The sequence below is a fragment of the Rhea pennata genome, chromosome 8, assembly GCF_028389875.1.
Source record: "Rhea pennata isolate bPtePen1 chromosome 8, bPtePen1.pri, whole genome shotgun sequence".
In the NCBI taxonomy this organism is placed as follows: Eukaryota; Metazoa; Chordata; class Aves; order Rheiformes; family Rheidae; genus Rhea; species Rhea pennata.
In genome coordinates this window covers 5,991,725-6,013,436 of record NC_084670.1, presented here as the reverse complement: position 1 = coordinate 6,013,436, position 21,712 = coordinate 5,991,725, and the positions used below count along the sequence as shown (strand labels likewise).

The 21,712-nt window shown below is 41.1% G+C and overlaps 1 long non-coding RNA gene across 2 annotated transcripts in view; it reads left to right on the top strand.

Annotated features, from left to right (window-relative positions):
• The window catches only part of LOC134143537 (uncharacterized), a 110,042-nt gene that overhangs the window by 24,640 nt on the left and 63,690 nt on the right, over positions 1–21,712 (top strand). For both annotated transcript variants that reach the window (XR_009959133.1, XR_009959134.1), the window contains exon 3: positions 7,794–7,953. This is a non-coding gene — a long non-coding RNA (uncharacterized LOC134143537). The remainder of the gene's footprint in view (positions 1–7,793; positions 7,954–21,712) is intronic.

The window sequence follows — 21,712 nt, the reverse complement described above, 5'->3', positions numbered from 1 at the left end:
GTGTGAAAGTATCTTCAGATGGACTGGCCTGGGGGCTGGTAGCTGTCCAGGTGTGGTATATGGAGGTTAATGAGGCAGCAAAATTCACGCTAGAGAACCTGGCAAATAGGAGATAGTCTACAATATTCTGGTCATCAGGTAGTTGAAAGTGCACCTACATAGCTGGTATGAGATATCCTTCAGCTTCCACATCCCAGTGTGTCATCCCAGGTAGCACCTGGATTTAGGATGTTCTGTCTGCATGAGGGATAGGCAATGAGCATCCCAAGAGTGATTATAAACCCTCCAGAAAACAGGATCTCAAGCAGACTTTGTTAGAAGTGAATACACTTGGTTACTCGGTGAGACTACCCATCACTGGCCAATGAGCCTAAACTTTAAAGTTAAATGGTCCAAATTTCAGAGAGTCCATAGGTTTTACACAGCGGAGTGAAATGCCAAATTCTGAGGGCATATCGGAGGTATAGTGCTGGATTAAGACCTGTGTATATAGTGATGATCTGTTGCTGGTGGGTCATCCAAGAACATTTTCTATGCTAGCTCAGCTTCTGATGATGCAAATCATTAATAGCTGTTGAGGTGGTGGAAGAGTTTGATCCTGTGAGGTCCTCTCCAAAACCTAAGCAAGAGAATAAAGAGGTCTTTTAACAGAGAGTGGAATGCAAATGCTGAAGTGGTAAATTCATTACTCTCACTTGCAGAATTGTAGGCTGACAAACCGAGCCCACCACCTGAAGAGAAAGAGAACATGGCCTGAAAGGCTTTCATGTAGAATACAAATACAGAGGTGCAGCGGAGGGCATAATTTTCCAGCTCTGTCAGTTGGAGAGAAAATAATTTAGGCAACAACACTGAATTTAACTTGTAGTTATAAAGTGTATATTGTTCTTGTAGGGCCACACTGGGGTTTTAATGAAGCGAATAGCAAAGCTCCCACTAAGGGGTTTTGGCCCTTCGCAACTGCAATTCTGGAAGTTATTCTGTTATGTATTATATGTAGGGAGAGGAAAGTTTTCAATCTACCATGCTTTGATGCAAACAGCTTTTCATATTTATGTCAAAAGGATGAAGTGTGTCAGGTAAACAGCATGCATACATTTCTGAAAGGTGGGGTTATTGAATAGTACCTTAGAGTTTTAGTGAGAAATCACAGAAGCGAATTTCCAAACTACTCCCATGCCTCTGGCATATCATATCCAAATTTATGGAAAAAACATGGGGTAGGCTTTTCAAAGGCATTAAGCGTGCAGCCCCGATTAAGGACTATGTTACCTCAAATTCAGTGGAAAGCCAGGTGTCTAACTTGGACAGTCCCCAATGTATCATAGTTACAGTTAGGTTTGCCATAAAGAGCAGTATTACTTAGGACACAGTGAAAGATCTCAGCAAAGTTCTGCCGATTCATAAAGGAGCAGAATTCAGCTCAGCTTCTGACCCAAAGGCTTTGACACACTAGTTACCGTTTGTCAGTTGCACAGTAATAAAATTGTAATAAAAGTGTCGTTTGTGTATTCTCACCCTGTGGCAATCCGCAAGAAATGAAAAATAATTTGAGTTAGTGTTTTTCTCTTTAACTCATGGGAAAGCTACCCTACATTTAACAAAACATCCCACAGGGGCAAGAGCATGCATGTGGATTGAGAGAAGCCGATGTGCTGCAGTTTATGTTGCAATTGTTTGTGTGTCAAAGCTCTGTGATACAGGAATTTCTCTCTATTTATTTATTTATTTATTTATTTTTTCCCTCAGATTCTCTGATCTTTTCTGGGGCTTCCTTTAAATTGCCGTTTTCCCTGACAGAAAGGGAAAAGGATTTTTATCATGGCGTTCATAGGCAAATACTGAAATTGGGAGTTTGACACCCACATGTCAAACCCACGTTTCTTCTTTCTATACGCCTGACTCCTGGAGATAAGCTATATCCCGGTGTCCTAAGGGAGCAATACACATAGCCGTGTTTGGCCATGGTTTCTTTCCGCTTAGAACAGCATAATGCAAGCTGCAACTTTTGTTTACGTTAGTGATTGCAGTGCGAATAGACTGATGCTCGCACAGCCACTGGGGTTTTGTATCTCCTGTCCTTTAAGATGGGCTGTAGCTAGAGGATACCTTTAAGATCAGATCAGAGGCACCTTCCAGTTTAGAGCTGGACCCTCTGAAGCAGTCCAGCTTCTGAACACCTGGTAGGCAGCCTCCAGTTCAGACCATGTAAAACACTTATGCAGAAATGGTGGCAATGTCCGGCTCTTTCATACCTCTTTCACTAATAAGAATCGTTTATTCATGTAAGGAAGGTGTCAAATTTAAAGTGAGACCTGTGCAAACAACGTAATGTCTGTGATATGGCAGAAGCTGTGGTGGCTTCTGAGCATGTCCAGGAGGTATAAAGTGTTTCCAGAAGCATGGGAGGAGCAGAGGTGGCTGGAGTGCCAATGGAGAGAAAACACGGTGTCTCCTTGCCTCCAGAGCTTGAGAACACTTACTAAGCCTGCTAGTGAGTGAAGCTGGAGCTGCTGGGGCTGCACGAGTATTTTCTCTAATTAGATGGTGAGGGCTTCCCTATGGACTAGCTGTGCAGTGAGATCCGTGGAGATCTCGTGCTGCACGGTGGAGAGAATGACGCTTTGTCCTGAATGGTCACTGTCTGGGGTCACTGTCAGCAGCAGGCTTTTGCTTCTCTGTACACTAGCAGTAACTAGCTATTAGATGAAAAGGCAGCAAGTAGAAGCACATTTGGTTTAGATTTCATTGAAGTGGGTGTATTTAGTGGACTATTAAGAGGAATACAATTTCCATCATACAAGAGGCAAACTTGGAAAATAACTTTTTTTTTCAGTCCAGGGGGTGGGAAAATGAAACTTCTATAATGTTCTGGAGGGGAAACACCACTGGCTCAGTGTACTCTATACTTTACAGCAAGATAGAGGTAACGTCCACCTTCTAAAAAGCTGTGTAGGCCCTTGCTTGGGTGGGGACCAGCTCTCTGGCTTCATGACAGTGCTCTGACATAGCAGTTCCAATTTCCAATAAGCCAAATTTTTGAAAATACAATTAGGAATACTCTTTGAGAGACCCTGAGGTTAATGTGGGGCAACAAGTTTTATCTAAAATGACTTACTTCTTTAAAAGCAGTATTTAATGAAAGGATTGCAGTCTTTCTTCAGTTCAGCTACGTAGCAGCAAAACAATATTTTAGCCAGTCTGGAGGCAGCCAAGTAGTTCATAAAAGACTTAGTAACTTAACATGATCTTTCTTGTATAGAACTTGCTGTTCTTTGATCCAACTAACTCAATCCAGGAGGGCTTTAAAAGGAGAGAAATAAAGTGTTTCTAATTAAAAATTTGAAAAAAGTTTTCAGGAAAAGAAAAAACAGCAGAAGAACATCAATGTAGAATGACTTAATTTAAAACGTTTCCTAATTCTCCCCATGTTTCAACATGAAAGGTGGATCTATGGCCAGTTTAAGTATAATCATTTGGCTGCTGGCCCACACACATGGGTAGTGAGCCAGTTTCTGCCCTAACTCCTTTCTGCAGCTCTGCTGCTCTACAGTGTGGCAAGAAGAGAGAGATGGAATCCGAGCAGCCGCATTGCAAAATCGATGGTTGACTGGATACCATTTTTACAGTTGTAGGGTGTTTACAGTTGAGAGAGGAAAGCAGCTAGTTATTTTAGGATAAGAATAAATCCAAGCCTTTATTTCTTCAAAAGAGGAGCGACCAAGAGTGAAAAAGTCTTTGAGATCTTGCAACTTGCATGCTTCTCCTTGTCAACTTCTTAAGGTGACAAATTAGGGGAAAGGTTTTTTTGCTGAGGGGGAAAAAAAAAAAAACTTATACTTCCTAAGTTGGTTTAGGCCAGGATAAAACTTATTTGATCTCAGATTTCACTACAATTTTGATCATTCCCTCTGGCATCTGGTGCCCATTTATAAGGTACAAAATACGGAATCACTTAAAAGTATGCACAAGCAAATGTGAAATTTGTGCTAAAACAATGCACTTGGGGATTTTAATAAAATAATTGACCCCTTCCTTGTTTGTCTGTCTAATGCTCACTTTGTTCTTCTAGATCTCACAAGATATTAGATTTACTTGCTAGAGAAGGGCTGCAGACTAGAGAAAACAAAAATTTGCTGAGAAAGCAAATTGCCATAAAGAGCATAAGCAAGGTTAGTGGAAAAATCTTGTTCTCTCTGGGCAAGTAGTACTTATTCTTGTGATCCACACCAGATATTCTTCAGCTATGGGTTCTTATTTTTCTCTCCACCCTAGAAGATTTCTTTTGACTAGGGCTGTTCTGCTTTACTGGTTTTACAGATCTGATAAAAAAAAAATCTGAGAGCCATTTCAGATAACAGCATATCACTACTGAAAACCTTTCACCTCACAAATTCCCAGTTACCAAAGAGATTTACAAATGGTGGTGACAGCCCTAAGCTCTTCTGCTCTTGTTTTGCACATTCTATCATGCTGGAGGCTTTTTATTTTTTTGCAGGTAGATCTTAGATTTGTAACGTAAAAGAAAGTTGGTGAGTGTTTTGTGGCTGTCAGACTGAAAAGAAGTGATGTGCCTCTCTGACTCCTGGGCAAGTTATTGTGTTCAGTATAAAATAAATGGTCAGTACTTCAGAATGTCTGTGCTTTCCTGTGATGGGGATGGATGAAACCTGTATACTACTACCAAGGCTTGAAATGCGTGTTCTTCAGCCCTGAGTATGCAACTCTTTCAGGAAACTAGGAGTTTAGTGTGGAGCTAAGCTGCCTGAGCACCTGCTCTCGTGCCCTAGTGCCTGGAGAGAGCTGCCAGTGGATTTCACTGAACTGCTCTGACAGCGGAAGCAGGAGCTTTGGTTTCCCAGGCATGGAGAAGAAGAGTAGAGGGAAGGTTGCCCTGCTCTTCATTCACCCTTCACTTAATTTGTCCACTAGGTACCAAGGAGTGAGTATATCATGCTGCAGTGGCCTTGCAATAGTCCAGTATTTAAAAAAAAAAAAAAAAAAAAAAAAAAAGTAGAAAACCTGGCCAGATCTCTGTTAATTGCAGAAGAAACCCAGGGAAGAAAAGTGCAGAAGACAAGTGCAGTGATCAGGGCTGATTAAAGCAGAAATACTAACAGGAAAGAATGAAAAAAAAATCTGATTCCTTTGGCTGTAAATTTACTATTCTTGCCATTACTACTTGTTCATTTCTATCTCATCAAAAATTTTCTATCCCTTTTCAGTGGTGTCTTCTCATCTGCATCCATTGCTCATACTCAATCATCCCTGACTCTGAGTGAAACTATTTTAATTAATAGGTGCAATGATTTCAGTATTTTGCCATTCATTTCCAAAGATTTTGCTTGTGTGACCTCTCCTCCCCCCCCCCCTTTTTTTTTGCTTCTCAGATGCCAAGCAGGTATTTGGATGCTGTAACCAGGCTTTCCTTATGCTAGCAGAACAGAGCATAATGAGCATGGTCCTGTTCATATCAATGAGCATGTAGTCTCTCTGTTTCTCAGGCTGTTAGTTTTTTCTGTCCTCAGGAGCAAGTGTTCAACAGAGGAAGGACTGCACAGCTAGCCCTTGATGGAGGGCATGTCTTTTCTTGCTTGGAAATCCCAGGGTTTGAGGTCTGATAATTAAGTGTTTCATTAAGTACTGTCTGACGCCATGGTGGAGCCTAAAAAAGTATGTGCTGCGCATTAGGGCACTTTCACATGCAGGAGCTGTAGGCCTCTTAGAAAAAGCCACTGGGGGAGAGCTGCGGCTGCTGCATAGGGGAAAATCTTTGTTTGAAAGGATCTAGTGGGTCTCGGAGAGAGGAAGAGATGCAGCTGAGAGCAGCATGTGTCCAAGTGACAGGCTAAGTGCTGCGTACGCGTGCTGCACCACATGCTGCCTGTTCCCCAGGAACCTCCTGAGCGGAAGCAGAACACAGCTGAGAATAAAAGAACTGTTCTTGGCGGAGGAGGAGAAAGAGGAGGATATTGAGGAGGGCTAGAAAGTCCCAGGCAGCTGGAAGACTGTCAGAAGTGAAAGACGTGACTGGAAGGGTCCCAAAGACATTAAATGTGGGAGGAGATTTCCTCTGTATGTTTAGATGAACTGGAAGGCGCTTGTGGGTGGCTGATTCCCTGTCATCTCCTTATCACCATATTCAAACACCTCTTCTTCAGAGCCATACCAGGAAAAAGAGATTTCTGAATGAATCACTTGCACCAGACAGTTATGCTGCAGAGACCCTAAGTGCAAGGCACTCTTGTCCTGTGGCTTGGTGTAGTTAATACTTGTCATCTCTACTCACAACCTTTTTGGTCCTGAGAAAAAACCTACTTATCATGATCAAAATAGTCTTATTTTAGAAAGAACCAGAATAAGAAATCCCTTTTGAATGGCAAACAGTTCCAATAAAGGGAGTTAAATCTTAGAAAAAGACTTCTAATGCCCTGAAAGTACCTCACTGCTGACGGATTAGGTTCCAGTCAGTTATGTCTGCTTTGTATTGGCCAGTCTGATTTTCCTAGGTACCAGTTGGGTCTATGGCTTTTACCTGTGCAAACAAAAATTTTTTTTATGAAGCTAAGAACTCCCTGTTTAGGTGCCTGTGCATGGGCAGAACATGTGTGTGGTCATAGTTGGGTAAAGAATATTTTGCGATGTGTAGCCTTTCTTCTGCACCAATGGAGATGACCTATGGTCTCTGCTTTTCTATTCAGCCTGTTGTTTATTATTCACAAACAATTGAAATAGCTCACATTTAAAGTGTTTGCTCATCTTAAAAACAAGACCTAATCAAAGAGGTACTCTCTGAAAGAAGTTTTCAACAATAATTTACTTCACTGTAATATGAACAAGCTTGAACTGAAACTTTTATGACCTATGACTTGTCAGATTTTTCTTCGCAGACCTTAGCCTTTAGCACATTTTTCATGATAATACAAACCAATCTGTTTATTATTTTCAATTTAAAAAAAGTAAAAAATATTGCATCTTTACGAAAATTGCTTCGTTGCTGGGGCTGTTTGAGTGGCCAGTGCAATATATCATTGTTTGATCTGGCACAACCATCGATTTATAAGCTAGTATGTGTCAAGCTAGTTTTTTGGCAAAACTAAGAAGACACCTGGTTTAGTTTAGATTCTTTGCTATGTAATTCTAAACATCACTTGGTCTTCTTGGACAGAAATTTAGGCTAGAATCCAGACTTAAGAATGCTGCTGTCATTCGTAAGATGCTCTAGGCCTCCGTTCTCAAGGTTCATGAGATTGAGATCATTTTTTTTTTTTTGATTCAAGTCTAGGCATAAACCCAAAATAGGGCTTATCAATCCAGGCAACTCTTCCTGAAATTGCCAGAAGACCAAAAGAGGTAGCAGCAATGCTGTTAAAGAAAGTTTGCTGACAAGCTGTAGAGGAGTAGGTCATTTAAGAAGTTGTCATAAAACTTGAGAAGATAGCACTACACATAGAACAGTGTTTGCAAACAAGAGTTAGAGACATTGTATTTCTGGAGTTACATAAGTTTAAAGGAGTACATGATTGACTCACTGTTTTTAAAGAAGTTGAAAGGCTCAATTAAATAACAGTGGAATAATGCCATTACGAAAGTGTCTTTCTAATTTACTAATTCCTGCTCACTAGAGCTGATAAAGGACATACTATTTCAGTATTATATTTCAATATAATTCCTTTTTTGAATCAGTTGCTATTAAACAAAATTCAAGATGTAGATGAGAGTGTTGCTTGGTTGTAAAGTCAAAGAGTTTATGTTGATTGATTTATATTAATTTCAACTATAATTGTTTACAGGTTTCAGAAGGGGCACTGGGATCGTCATTGTCAAGTAACCGGATTGATGAGAGCTGTAGTGCACAATACTATGCTCATGCCCAAGTAGGTACTTAAGTTTGATACTGAAGGCAAGAAAGAAGACAAAACTCTGTGGATGAGAGAGAGAGACAAGGATGAGGTAAGAAAAAGAAAGGTGTAGATTGTCAACGAGTAAATGCACATTAAATGTAAAAGCACATTAAAGGCAGCAGGCAGTCTCCTGTTGAAATATTTTGGCTGTACATTGTCAAGTTTGGACAATGGAAGTGGCTCTTTTGCCGCTAATCATGGCTGTTTTGTGAGCACAGGCTAGCTAAGCTATGGTGGTGACAAACTGAGGTTGGACAGATCAGGCAGAAAGCTGACCAGCTGTGACCAGCTTACATCAGCTGATCATATGCTGTGTTCCTTGTCAAAACAGTGCTAGTGGTCCATTCTGCCCAATGACATCATGCCATGGCATCAATAGTGTCTTCAGCATATAATAGGGTTTTTTCCCCCCCCTTTCTGGTGGATCTTCTTTTGTTGAAGAGAGGGACTCTTTTGCAATAAGCTGACCAGTTGTCTAAATAGACTCCAGCCCATCTTGATTATTTTTCTCTTTATCCTCCTGGTGAGGGAGATAGGTGGTCTGAAAAACACAATCCAAGTGAAATGGTTCATACCCAGAGCAGTTAAACAAACCTATGCTTTGAGGCCAACTTAATTTTCATAATTTATCTTGTAATGTAAGCCAATGCAGTAGTTTAAGACAATTTACTTTAAGCTTTGAAGGGCAGAGGACCTGTATATTTAACCACAGGCTAAGTCAGACTTAAGTACACTGAAGTCAGCAGTGACTATTGCCTTAGTGACCTTGTATCTCCTACTAGGCAAAGTCCTTCTATTTCTACAGCCTGCGTTGTGTCACTCCTCAGTAATACAACCTTCACAGTGCACTGGGAAAAAGAAATAGAATTACGTTATGCATAAAAGAGTGGTTATTAATAGCAGTTACCAAAGTAGTGAGCAAACCTCTGCATCATCATTTCTAGTGTTTGTTAGGTACTCAGTTGTGCAGTAAATGAAGAGTTAGGCACCCAAAACTGGGCCTGACAACAGCCAGCTTGCAGAAAAGACTGTGAAAGCAGCTAGAAGAAATATCAAAGAGAAAAGTGTGTCTGAAATATTTCCCCTCAGGTTACCTCAGGTTGTTCAAAGTACCTGCGAGTTGTGTTTAACCAGCTTTATGATGTTTCTTGGCTTTCTTTTAAAATATAGCCAAATGAAGTCACTGTACTGTGTCTTCTCCGTAATAAACCTCAACTTGCAACACTCGGTGAGAAGTGGAAGAGGTGAGTTTTAGAACTGCTTTAGCCCAAAGGCAGTTTCTAGTCCACCTTTTCCAAACGTTGAAGCAGTTGGGGGCCAAAGGGAAGGAATGAGAGGGAATCACTCTAGCCACAGATGATGACATTCCTTTGGCTTCCAGTGGTCCCCATTCTTAAAGCTCTGTGTCTGTTTAACTGGGTGACTCTTAAATGCAAAATACAGAAACTGTCCAGTTACACAGGATTTTTGTGTCTTATCTATTTTGATGCTGGTATCCAAAATCCATCCAGCTTGCACTGTAGCACTAAATGATTAGCTGGATGTGATCCTAAATACATTTTTCCACTCAAAATGTGAAGTGTCATCTTACCATTAATTAAGCGTCTTCTCTGATGAGATCATTCCTTTTCGTAGTTGTCTGTTACCAATTCCAGGCTTTTTAAATTAATGGGAGTTACATGAATACGCATGATAAACACCTTCACTGAAAATCAGGCAGTAATTGTAGCAGTCCAATCTCTGATAGTTAAAAGGGAGAATGTTTAAATTTGGGGGGCTGAAAAGGTAGATAAGAACCTAGGGGAAGGGAAAGAAAACATTATTATCAAATTCAGCAAGGGGCTACATTTTTTGTGTTTTTTTCATTAGATATTCTTCCCTGTAACTCATGCAGAAGTAGTGGGACAGACTGTCCCCCACAGTATCATTTCATTTAGCATATATTGGGCTTGAAGTCTTACCCAGTGAGAGAAAGCAGGATGTTGTGGATTGGGAACGTTTCATGTTGACTCTGCATGGACTGAGTATTCGGTGCTTGAGACAGTGAGACTTCTTTGTTTTTGTTTTTCCAGTGCAAGTAGATAACTGTCAGATGCAGAATTTTCCAGTTACTTTTCTTAAAAAATAAAATTGTGAACATCTTCCACTGTTTTTAAATGCAATATTTAATTTGGACACAAAAATGGAACTGTCTATCCCAGTCTCTTTAAAGAGACTGGGATAATAGTAGACTTTAATATTCTATAAAAAATGCAAACTCTTTGAGCTGTTTCTTAGACAGTTATCAGTTTTCTTTGAAGGACTTGAATGTCCTTCAGTCTCCCAAATTTATGGATTTGCCAGTTTTAAGGATCCTAAGATTTTTTATTATTGGAACCTCAGGTTTCTGAAATACTGCTTCACCTTTAACTCTGCAGGGCTTTGTTCAAAAGTAAGTATTTCTTGGAGACAACATGCCAGCACTTACCTAATACACAGATTCATAGTAATAGTATTCATAGTAACAAAATGACTCAAAAGGCTTGCCTCAGGCTTAAGAATGTCCTTTTACTCTGCGCTCAATTACATATCTTTGTTCTGCTCCATTAAGACTTCTCTGCCTCCTCGTGTACCTGTTCATTACAATCAAGGAAATCGGTTTTGCATATCTATCATTGACATTGTAAGAATAAAGAGAGTGCAGGCTGTTGGAATGACTAATTTAGTTTGTCTTCCATATGCGATATGGAGTCCCAAGCAAGGGTCCTTGATGCTCTTGAACACTTGTTACATGAGCCCCTCACAATGACGTAGCACTCTCTGTAGAGCTACTTCCAGTTCTCTACATATCATGCTAAAAAGTGTGGCCTATGCCAGAGGTGGAAGCATAGGCTTGTTTTATGACTGCACTACAGACAACAACACAAGCTAGTAGATTCTGCTTTTTATTTGGTAGTAAGCTTGATCAATAGCTGCTAAATCATTTACAGAAGAAAAATAAATGGGAAGAAAAATTCACATTTATATTCCAGCTGTGCAAAGGGACCTTGGGTGTCCTCCCTCCCTCCCAGAACTTGTCAGCAGTAGGAATTTGTAGTAATAAAAGCCAGACTTATTTCTAATGCAGGTGTTTCTGGAGTGATTGTAATCTTTGTGATTAACTGCATCTGCAAGAGATCTCATCATTACAAGCAAGGTAGAAGTTATAAAAGAAGGTGCCCCTAAAGCACTGAACTCACAATTAAAATTATATTATAGGCTCTGAGCCTTGAGAGATTGCAGGGAAAGTTTGTAAATGTACTAAAGTTAGTTCTAAAGATGTCATTTTGTCACCAAGGTCCTGCAATACTGCAGCAGCATAATGGACTGGCAAAGACAAAAAAGCCTGATGCAGCTCTGTAGTGCTGAAATCCAGCTTTGGGAGACTAAGCTGCATTATTAAGACAGATTAGGGGCCCATATCAAACTTTGAGTCTCAGCAGGCTGTCCTAAGTCGTCCGCTTCATTAAGGAAAAGGCTGCAGAAAAGTAAAGTGCTGATCCTGTAAAAATAGTATTTTGCTGTTTACGAAAGTCCCTAGAACAGCAGCCTTGGAGACTGGCATCTTATTTCCTCACACAGAGCAGAAACATAATGTTAGGTACGTTGTAAACTGAATGGCCTAACCAACAACAGAAGTTAATCGAGATGGAAACTGATTCACAGAGAGTGTGACCAAGGCCACATTTTCTTTTAGCCTTGTAGTTGAAACATGTGAAATATTTACAAGTGGCTGTTGTTCCAAGTTGAAGTTTAGTGAGAGCAGGGTATATTTATACATGTAGAATGTGTTTGCTGTACCCTATCTAGAGGTTTTCACAGTGTTTATGGCTGCAATCTGAGTACAGTTGTCGCATGAAGGTGAAACTAGGAGAGGTGGAATGGACCTCTGCTTTCCTCTGGCCATTGCAGTCCTCTCTTCTGTTCACCCTGCCTGCTGCTGGCAGATCTTATTTGGGATCTTTCTTAGGTGCCAGTGAGAAATTTATTTCACATCACTGCTCTGAGCTCTTTGGTCGTAACTGGATATTGCTCCTTGCAGCAAACCTTTGAGGTGAGAAGTTATTCCCATACAATCAGGTGATTACAATAGAGATTATTATGGGTTTCACTCAAGAATCCAGGACATCTGTGAGGACTTGAACCCAGGAGTCCCAGTCAAAAGCCCTGTCTTTGAGGTCATCCCTTCTGCATCATGCTTCATGGTGTAAAAGCAACTGACGTATGAATGTGTGGCACAAAATTAAATTAGTCATTCTCAGCTAGTGGCATAACAGGCCTTTGATTTTTGTATTATTACTTGTAGAGAGACAATTGGAAGGAGCCTTTCAATGTGATGCATCCATGACCTAAATTCAAAAGGTCTTCTAAGTTGTTTTTTGGAGAAGATCCAGCTGTAGAAAGAAACTTTGCCAAATCAGCTTAGGGAAAGTTGACTGAGGTGTTTGAACAGAAAGATTGTTCAGCCATCTATGCAGCTGGCTCAACAGAGGAAACAGTTATTCCTAGGTAATTTGAAGCAAATACGTATAAATGTATGTATTTATATATACTGCACAATCCTTCTAGCTGTCACCATTTCTGTCTGTGAGAAGTCTGAAATCCAAGCGTATTAGGAAGGAGAACACAATTCTAGAAATTCAGTCCCCTCCCCCCCACACATTATCTCCTATTTGCTCAAATGAGTATATGGCTCTGGATATTGCTGAGCTCTTGTTTCCCATATACTGATGAGCTGCCTTAAAAAGCCATGCCAGCTATCCTTTGCCTCATCATGTGCCACGAAGAGAGAAAAGCCATTTGGTTTAGTGAACGTAGTTGCAAAATCCACAGATCGGATTTCATCAACAGTTAAACATCAATGCAGATTCACAGCATGTACTTGTTAGCAAAACATTTCAAGTGCCCCATTCTTCATTGATTTGCATTGTGGGACTTGGCACCAGCACCAAATTTTGTATTTGTTTTGGGGTACCACAGGGAAATATCTACCCCCTGAGAAACACTTACCCTTCCCTGTCAACCTGTCGCTAATGAGGTAATAGCAAGACACAGCTGCTCAGAATCTGGCTCTTTTTTAAATAGTGGTAAATGAAGGGTTAAACTGAGCCCCTAGTACTTGTTCTTCCAACATACCCTGCACTCCTCGCCCTCTAGGATTTATGGTCATCTAGTCATATGTTAAAAAGATTACTGGAAAAATATGTAAATGAAAGTTAATAAGTGTAGCAGAGTGGTGTAAAAGCAGACTTATTAGCAACAGAATCCAAGGCTCTGCACATGCTACATTTCTGTTGCTGGAAATATCATCAAAGACCTTTCCAGGGCTCCAAGGCCCAGATGGATTTTACATTTCTATGCACCAGCCCTGAGCCAAATCTGAATTCACAGGTGAAGTCAATGGCACAGCTCACAAGGAGGTGCCTGGTTGCATGTCTCAGTCCCTTACCCCAGCTGGAGTTCTGCATCGCAGGAGAAGTGGTGGTCTCCTCTGAAAGGTGGTTTTGGAGAGAACTTTGCTTCAGCCTCCAGCCTTTTGGATAATACCAAAAATGGGGCAAAGAACAGCTTTGCTTCTGCAGAGGGAATTTAATGAAGCTGTGTCCTACAGGCTGAACATATACATCACAGCTACATTCTCCAGCCCCATTAGAGCTTTTTCTTTCTAGAGGCTACATGACTTTTTGCCAGCAGCCCACAGAGCTGTGCTTGAACCATATTCTTCTCTCCTATTGCTGGCAAAGAAGTTTTTTTGAAACAAATAGCAGAACAGCAATGCCATGAAAACATACTGTCTGTTTTCACCACCTGCATGGCTTATGGCTAGGAGTCTCATGGCACTTGGCAGCAATGGCACTGGGTCTAGGCAACAAGACGCTGAGTGCAAAGTGTAGAACTTCTCTCCCCTTGGGTATCTGCCTTTCCTGGTGCCGACTATGCTTTCTTGAGAGAGCAATCATCTTTCTATGTAACTGATGAAGAGATTTCACACACCTGATACCCCACAGAGAGAACTGCAGCTAGATCTTTGGGTATATTCAAGCACTTGGAAAATGGGCTAGATTGGCAAAATTTAGAAATGAATAATATTTAAACACCAGGCAGTTGATCATACTTGAACAAATCTGAATGTGGTCTGCAGAGCCCCACCTGAATTTCCTAACAGAAAGGCTGCAAGGGGACCAGACTGGATCTCACTCCACAGCAAGAGTCTCCACTTCATTCCCTGTCTAATGGTAACGGCGTTTGCTCACTGATTGCCCAAATAGCACTGATCCCTTTTGCATCATGAGCAGGGTGCTTGGGGCTGCCGCAGCAGATAACAGACTAAGAACAATGCAGAGAAGACAACGCAAGGCTGCCAACAGGCACAGTGCCCAGATTCACACTGTGTGCGTGCATGCTAGGAATTCTGCTGTACACATGGGTCCGCTTGATTGGGAACCAGATGGGTGTATTCAAGGCACCTTAAATCTGCTCTTTGGAAACCTCAAACTGAGACAGCCTTTAAAAAAATAAACCCTCAAACAATAACAACAAAAACGGCATGTGACTGAAGGCTGGATTGAGGCACTGCCACGATTTCTCTTGGCAGCCTGTCCTTCTAAAATCTGCTTCTTGCCACACTTGTGCAAGGCACATTATTGAACATTTCCTGAGTATTTGCCCAGGATTCCATAAATGCTGTCCAAATAGCAGGGTCTCGCTTGCCACTTTGATACATCTGGCTAAACTGCATTAAGCAGCACGCCAGAGACTGATGGAATCCCCTCAGGACGTGCTCCGTCTGTCAGGCCTTCCGAAGAGCCCGAGTGATGAATGATAGTGCTAACATTAAACAGCTTGTCTGTGATGTTTTTCAAGTATCCCTCCCCAACAGCTCGCCTGCTGCCCTGTCTTTTAGGAGATAACCCAGCATAACAGAACATTACCTCATTAAGAAAGCTAGCTCTAATTAGAAACAGACAGGGCATCACCTCCCTCTTATTAGCTTGAGGGTCCACCCTACCATTTAAATTCCTCTTTGGAAGGTTAATATCTACATACTGTAAAGAGCGACGTTCGTAGACATAGCACGAAGCAACTACTAGATGTGATGAAAGTGAGCATCAGCAATGAAATTGTAGTTACAAGGCCTTCAGATGTTCATGCTATACTCTGAAGGTTTTTGTTTCTTCTCAGCTAGTGTCTCTGTGATCCCCCTCACAGAGAGAAGATTTAGTCCAAAGCCTGTAATACTACTATCCAGGCCTATCGTTTAGGCCCTAGTTCTGTATCACTGCAGTATACCTGTCTACACCTGAAGAAACATACCTATTCAGGAGTATCAAGAAAATTCACAGGATGCCTGTGGCAGAGCCTTCTGCTAATATCCCATCTCATTACCCCCTGTTCCTCCCACTGCTCAGTTTCAGAGTAGAGGAAGGTTGGGTAAGAGATGAATTTTGCTGGCTCCTACATGGATGGAAAAGAAAGGGAAAAATTAATTACATCCATGAACTCACAGCTCCGTTTTCATGGCACTCTTTTCTTCCCTGATGACTCTATGGTTTATTTTAAACCAAGGGTTTTAAGTTCAGAAATGACTTAATTTGGAATAATTTGAAGCAAGCCAGTAGCATCATTTAAGTCACTTACTATTTACTTTACCTTTTCTTCTCCTTTTATTTGGCCTAGAGCTTTGTCACGATTTGTGCAGAATTCATATTACAGGAGTGGCGTGACGCAGTGGAAGCTTTTTTTTAACTTCAGAATTTTATTGCCACCACCTGACAAGTCTAAGTCCTCCATGCTGCAAGCACTGCCTGTGATAGCAGCATTGCATAGCTAAAGTAGTGAACTTTACCAAGTCCATTCCATGCTGCCTGTCTGGTATGCTGATTCAAGCAGTTGTGTTGCTGGCTGGTGAAAGAGAATCCTTGTTTTAAATCTGGATCAGTCCCCTGGTATTGTCACCTACCCCCAGCCGTGTACTGGCCTATGACAGGTGGGTGAAATAAAGAGAGGGATGGAAAATACTAAGTAGTGGTGATGAGTATGAACTGCATCTGCTCTGTGGTGCAGTCTGTCCTCAGCTAGCAATGGCAGGGCAGTAAAAGAAAAACTTTTTAAAATCTCGGCTGTTCACTTCTTCAACCTCAGAGCACCAGAGCCCTCAGAGCACCAGAGCCCACTGCTTTCACTTCCAGAGGCCTCAGGTTCACTCTGTACTATTGATGGTCTACTTAGAAACCTCTTATTTGGATAAGTTATTCAGTTCATATTAAACTGGTCAGTAGCCAAGCTATAAGAATATCTATGGATTTACGTTTCTTTCAGGGACCCCAGAGGTCCAGAAATATTAGTTACATCCAATAGGCATACAACTGACAATAGCTTATTTTAAGAATATATGTTAGGTTTATCAGGTATTCTGTCTGCTTCAATAAATGAGTTTCCCAGTTATTCAGATCACAATTATGATAAGTTATGATGATTTCCATACTAAGCAGCCATGATTTTTCATTGATAAGGTGGTCCTTGAAGCCACGAAAAGCTTGCTGAGCAGCCAGCTATATTGAAACACCGTTTCAGAACAAAAGATACGTTTTTTTGAGTGCTTGTGGACCAGATGAACAGTAAAACACAGTTACTTTTGGCAGAAAAGGCCTCCAGAGATGGGAGATTGGAGAAGGAAGATATGACAGAAGGAAATGTGTTTAGACCTCTGTGGGTACAGCCTGGACCTCCATTCTCAATGCTTCAGTTCAGTGCAGGCTTTTACTGAACCCTCCGTATCCATCTCCCTTCTCAGACCTCTTTTGAAGGAACACCTCCAAACAGTTTGAATACCTAACTAGTCTCAGGCTGTGACCTGAAGAAAGGCTATTTAAGAATCCCAGAGAGGCATGAGCAATAAATTCAGGCCATGGTCCTGCCTGCTGGGTTTGTTACTTTCTCAATGTTTTGTGAAGAGTGCTAACTGTGTGCTTGAAGTTAAGATGAGGCCACATAGCTGCTTATTTAGCTGATCTCTTAGACAAAACATCTAGAGCCATTCAATATAACTGGAACTTAATACACATTTAGTGGAAACAGGTAACCTGAAAGATGGCTAGTAATCTGCTGCACAAGTTTCTCCCCTAGCAGATATTTGGCCCAGAACCTATGCAAGGGAATGGAGATTTAAAACTGAAATACTGAAAATTTTGCTCACCTTCATGAGCATGCAGTAATGTGAGAATGAATTTTGGTGGGAAAAGCCAATTTGAATGCTTGCCCAAATCTCAGTCCCCAGTGTCAAAGTTCAAGAATGATCAAGTTCAATTGGAAAAAAAGATGGTTTCTTATTTCTATGCTCCTCTCAATTTCCTGGTTCCAAACAGTATTCAAGGTGTGATTGTCAAGTAGTCCAAGCACATCTGTTTCCTAGCAAGACCCAAGAAATCAGGAAATTGTGGAAGACTACCAAGTAAATCTGTTATCAGATGCAGACTATCAGTCTACTTATGTAAGGTCATTTGGGGTGGGGGCAGGAAGGCTTAGCAAAGGCACTGAACTTTTGAGGTGCTTCTGTCAGCAGTTATAGAACAATTTCTCTGGGTTCTTAAAACCCTAACCCATGTGGGGCTGGCAAGGTCAGCTGTTACATCTCCATTTGTGGTGTTCAGACTTGCAGACAAATTCAGTTTTAATTCATTAGCATTCTCCCTTTGGTGAGTATGATTTGAAACAATTCACAATACTTTAAAGTGTTGTGGGCTTAAAAACAAACAAAACCAGGCAATAAATGACTTTTTCAGTTTGTTTTTTGATAATCTGCAATAGTCATAAAAGAGGAAATCAAAATCTAATATTCACATGTTAATAACAAGGGGGAAATGGCTTTTAAAATTCTCAAGTTCAGTCTATGCTGCATCCTGCTTAGTAAGGAATATGAGTGGCAAAAGTTCTGAGGCAACAGAGAGCAGTGTAGACTTCTCTCTCTACTTTAGGAAGACCCACATCTTTTTCCAAGACAGTGCCACTTGAACTGACCCCCAGAGATCCTGTTTACTCTCTATTTGATGCTTAGTTCTTTCAGATAATGGGTTGAACAGATGAATCTACAGAGCCAGATCTTGTAGCAGGTAGGGCCGTATTCTCATCCTCATTTAGATACAAGGAACAGCAGCAGCATAACTGCAAATCAGACTGCTTGCAGGAGTGGAAATTGCTAAAATGAATCTTACTGATCTCGATGTTTTCAAGTAGATTGTTTATTTGGCACACATATCCTAAGTTACACTTCTTCCTTCAGAAATATACCATCTATTTTCCAAATTCATCTTGTTTTGCTAGTAAGTTGTTGCTTCTCTCTTCCATCCTGCCATCACATTTTGTCTGTCATAACCTTTTTAGCCATTATTTGGCAATTCTTAAAATATTATATGTTTTCCCTTCTCAGAACTAGCTCATCTTCCACCAAATGATGCCTGTTCCTTCATGCTGAAATATGATACAAGCTTTTGATAAAGACATTTTTTTTCATTGCTTATCAGTTCCTGTAGCAGATAAGGCCATTTTTTTCCTCAGTAGCTTAACGCAGTGCCAAAGTCTGCTGCTTCAGTGTACCATTTTCCAAGCTGATTGCTTACAACTCTTCTGAGTTACAGATAGAATATATGCTATACTTGCTTCAGGATACTTACAGGAAGTTTATAACACACCTGAATTATGACTTTGTTTAGATCTAGTGTAACAGATTGGCTCATTGAACTGTTCTTCCCCCAAGGAAGGCTGGGACATATGCAGCACTTGTGGGTCAGAGTCTTTATATGGTTAACCCAGACCCTTACTTTCATTCTCAGATGACCACAGTAGAACTGACTCCATAAACAGTCCCAATAGCATGCTATGGATTTGCAATTTCCAGAGTGCCACAGCTCAAAAATACCTTAACTGCATGTGACCTTCACACTGAAGATCACATTACAGAAGCATCTTGTTGCAGTAGTCTTCAAAAAGCTATTACAGAGCATTTCCCTATGCACAAGGTAGTGCGATGAGAAGGATGAAATGGAACAAATGCTGTCCAAGAGAAATGTTTCCTGACAACAGGGCAAGAAGGAGGTAGTCTAGCAAGACGTGGCCAATGGTAGGTCATCTCATTTAGAGCTGTCCTGACAAATCCAGGTGTTGAACATATCTTACTTTTTACTGCACCAGGAGACACTTTTTATAGCTCTAGTTACTTCAGTCATCAAGGTAATTTGTTTCAGCTGAAGCCAGCTACAATCCTTCATGCCTGCCTCTTGGCAGTTCAAGCAGACACCTGCAGTAACCAGCCGAGTCTTTTTTTAAGCTCTCTTTAATAGATTAGGCTGGCAAGATCCAGACTTCCAGGAATGTTGTAGTAGCAGGACCTCCACAAGTCCTCTGTTTCCCTGTAAATGAGTAAAATCTCACTTGAGCCTCTGACACCTCAGGTCATTTGCCCTGCTCATTTCTTGAGAGCGTACGAAGATCCGTTGCCTTGGCCTACAATATTGCCTAGGCCTACAATATTAAGACACCTCAGCTACTTCAAGACTATGGGCAACTGACAGGCAAAATAACCTCCTGCATCTGCACATTACACTGATGCAGAAGATGCTTTTACCTGCTAAAAGCAGCTTGTTAGAATGTAGCCAGATATTTGTGTTAACTTGTGCTGCAAGCTGAGGACTTTAAACAACATAAGACTTCCAAACAGAGCTGAGCGTACAATATTTCTCTCAATCCCTGAAAAATTGAAATTAAGCATTTTCCTTGCTGAGAGTCGCTACAAAACCAGAAACAGTTCACAATAAACTAAATTTATTCCCCTGGGATGTGGTGAAACCCATCTTCCACCCTGGTCAGGCCTCATTCAGGATATTCCGAGTTGTTTTGGCATTAACAGATGCATTTCTCAGGAGTTCTAACAAAGACATTTTCCAGAAGAAGACATGTCAAACTATTGCTGCCTAGACCTTGCAACAGAGTCAGTCAAACAGGTTGGGGAGGTTCAGTGGTTAATTTCAGTAGTTTCTAGTTGTGTTGCAGGCAGGATTTGGCACAGCTGGGACTGGTTAAATAAGAAACTTGAAACTGATGACACCATTTCAGGCCTAAATATTAACCTGGGCTAATGACAACAGATCTCTCCTCTTGCAGCAAAGGTAACAGTCAAAACAGTCTTGGATGTTCTTATTCACTCCCAAATCTGAGATGTTTTAGGCTATACTGGATAAATCCCCTTTACATGAACAGCTATGGTTTTTACTTGCAGCAAGTAAATTGGACAGCACTCTTGACCTTAGTTTCTCGCTGATGCTTAGACTCCCAATTTTATCTCTAACCTTTAAATTCCCCATCCGAGGGGGAAAAGACTATTAAATTCCCCACAAGCTTCCAGAACATAAACACAACACTACCACAGCTCTAACCTTCAGATAGAAGAATTTATTTGCCCAAGAAAGCTTTTCCAGAGAATGAATCAATCCCTTACTGTAGAATTAAAGTTTAGCCATATAAACTCACTTTGGGGCCTGTAGTACAGGATATGAACATGAATGAAACGTTAAAAATATGAGTTGAGAATAAAAGCTCTCCCTAAATCTCCCTTATTGTATAAGCTGCTATGAATTAAAGCCCTTTCAGGCTGATTTTTAGTCATCAATATAATTATTTAGGAACATTTTCCAGACCAGTGTTTTTTACAAGTATTTTAACAACCTGCAAATCAGGAAACTGTAAATCAGAGAAATGAACTGAAGTCAGCAATCACAAGGCAGGAGGCCCCTGGCTTAGACTCTGACAGCATACACTGAATAGCAGCAGTTCTGTTCCCTCACTTGCAAGCACTAGGGACTGTTGCTAGAGAGGCCTGAGCTAAAAGCCAGCCGAAGCTGGGACTTGACATGGCTGAGAGAGTTCAGCCCCACTGCTGTGAGCCAGAGCACAGCATTCAGACCCTGTTCTCACTGTCAAAGGTGGGGCACAGCAACACTCTGGGTTTGCATCTTCTCCTCTTCCCTCTCCAAGCAGGACAAACCTAGAACCAAAAGCCCTTTGCAAACAGCTGCTTTTCCCCAGAATGCATCAGTTCAGCTGCACTTGTTATGCCAAACTTGAGCAAGTTTATTAGGCATAGAAGAGAAAGCTTAAATCTAGTGCTGTAAGATGATAGCTGTACGGTCTCTAGAGCACTCCATCACCAGCCTGGGTCAGCCTCACCTCAAAGCAGAGCAGAGAACCCTATTTCATGTTGCAGATACAGTCTTAGTTTCTGCAGAAGAGTTGTTTCCATAGCCAGTTGAGACAGTTTATTCTCAAGCATTCTGGATGGGAAAACATTTTAAATTCAGTTATGCAGGCATGACTGAATGGTTGCCCCTAGATTTAGTGGTCAGCAATCTGTTCAAAAGGCAGATGTCTAACCTTTGGCAAAGAATTTGTGTATCAGAAAACCAGACACCCCCCTCCCCCAAGACATCACACCTGTCCCATTCTCATGGCACAGAATAGTGAAGCCAGTGAAGTCCCTGTGCTGTGCTGGTTGGGAGTAAAGTGACAAAATTAATAGCTTTCCTAGTAGCAAGTGACAGCATGTGGAAGTTTGGAGGTGAAGTCTTCCATCTTACTACAAGAAGCTGAGAGACTACATTACAGGCCTATGACACGTTTGATCATCACAAACATGACAATTACCGTTGACTAAAAGACATCATGGCTCTGAGCACGCTACTCCAAGACATTCAATACTTCTGACAACCAAAGTAGGGATTTTTGAAGCCATTTGTGCAGAG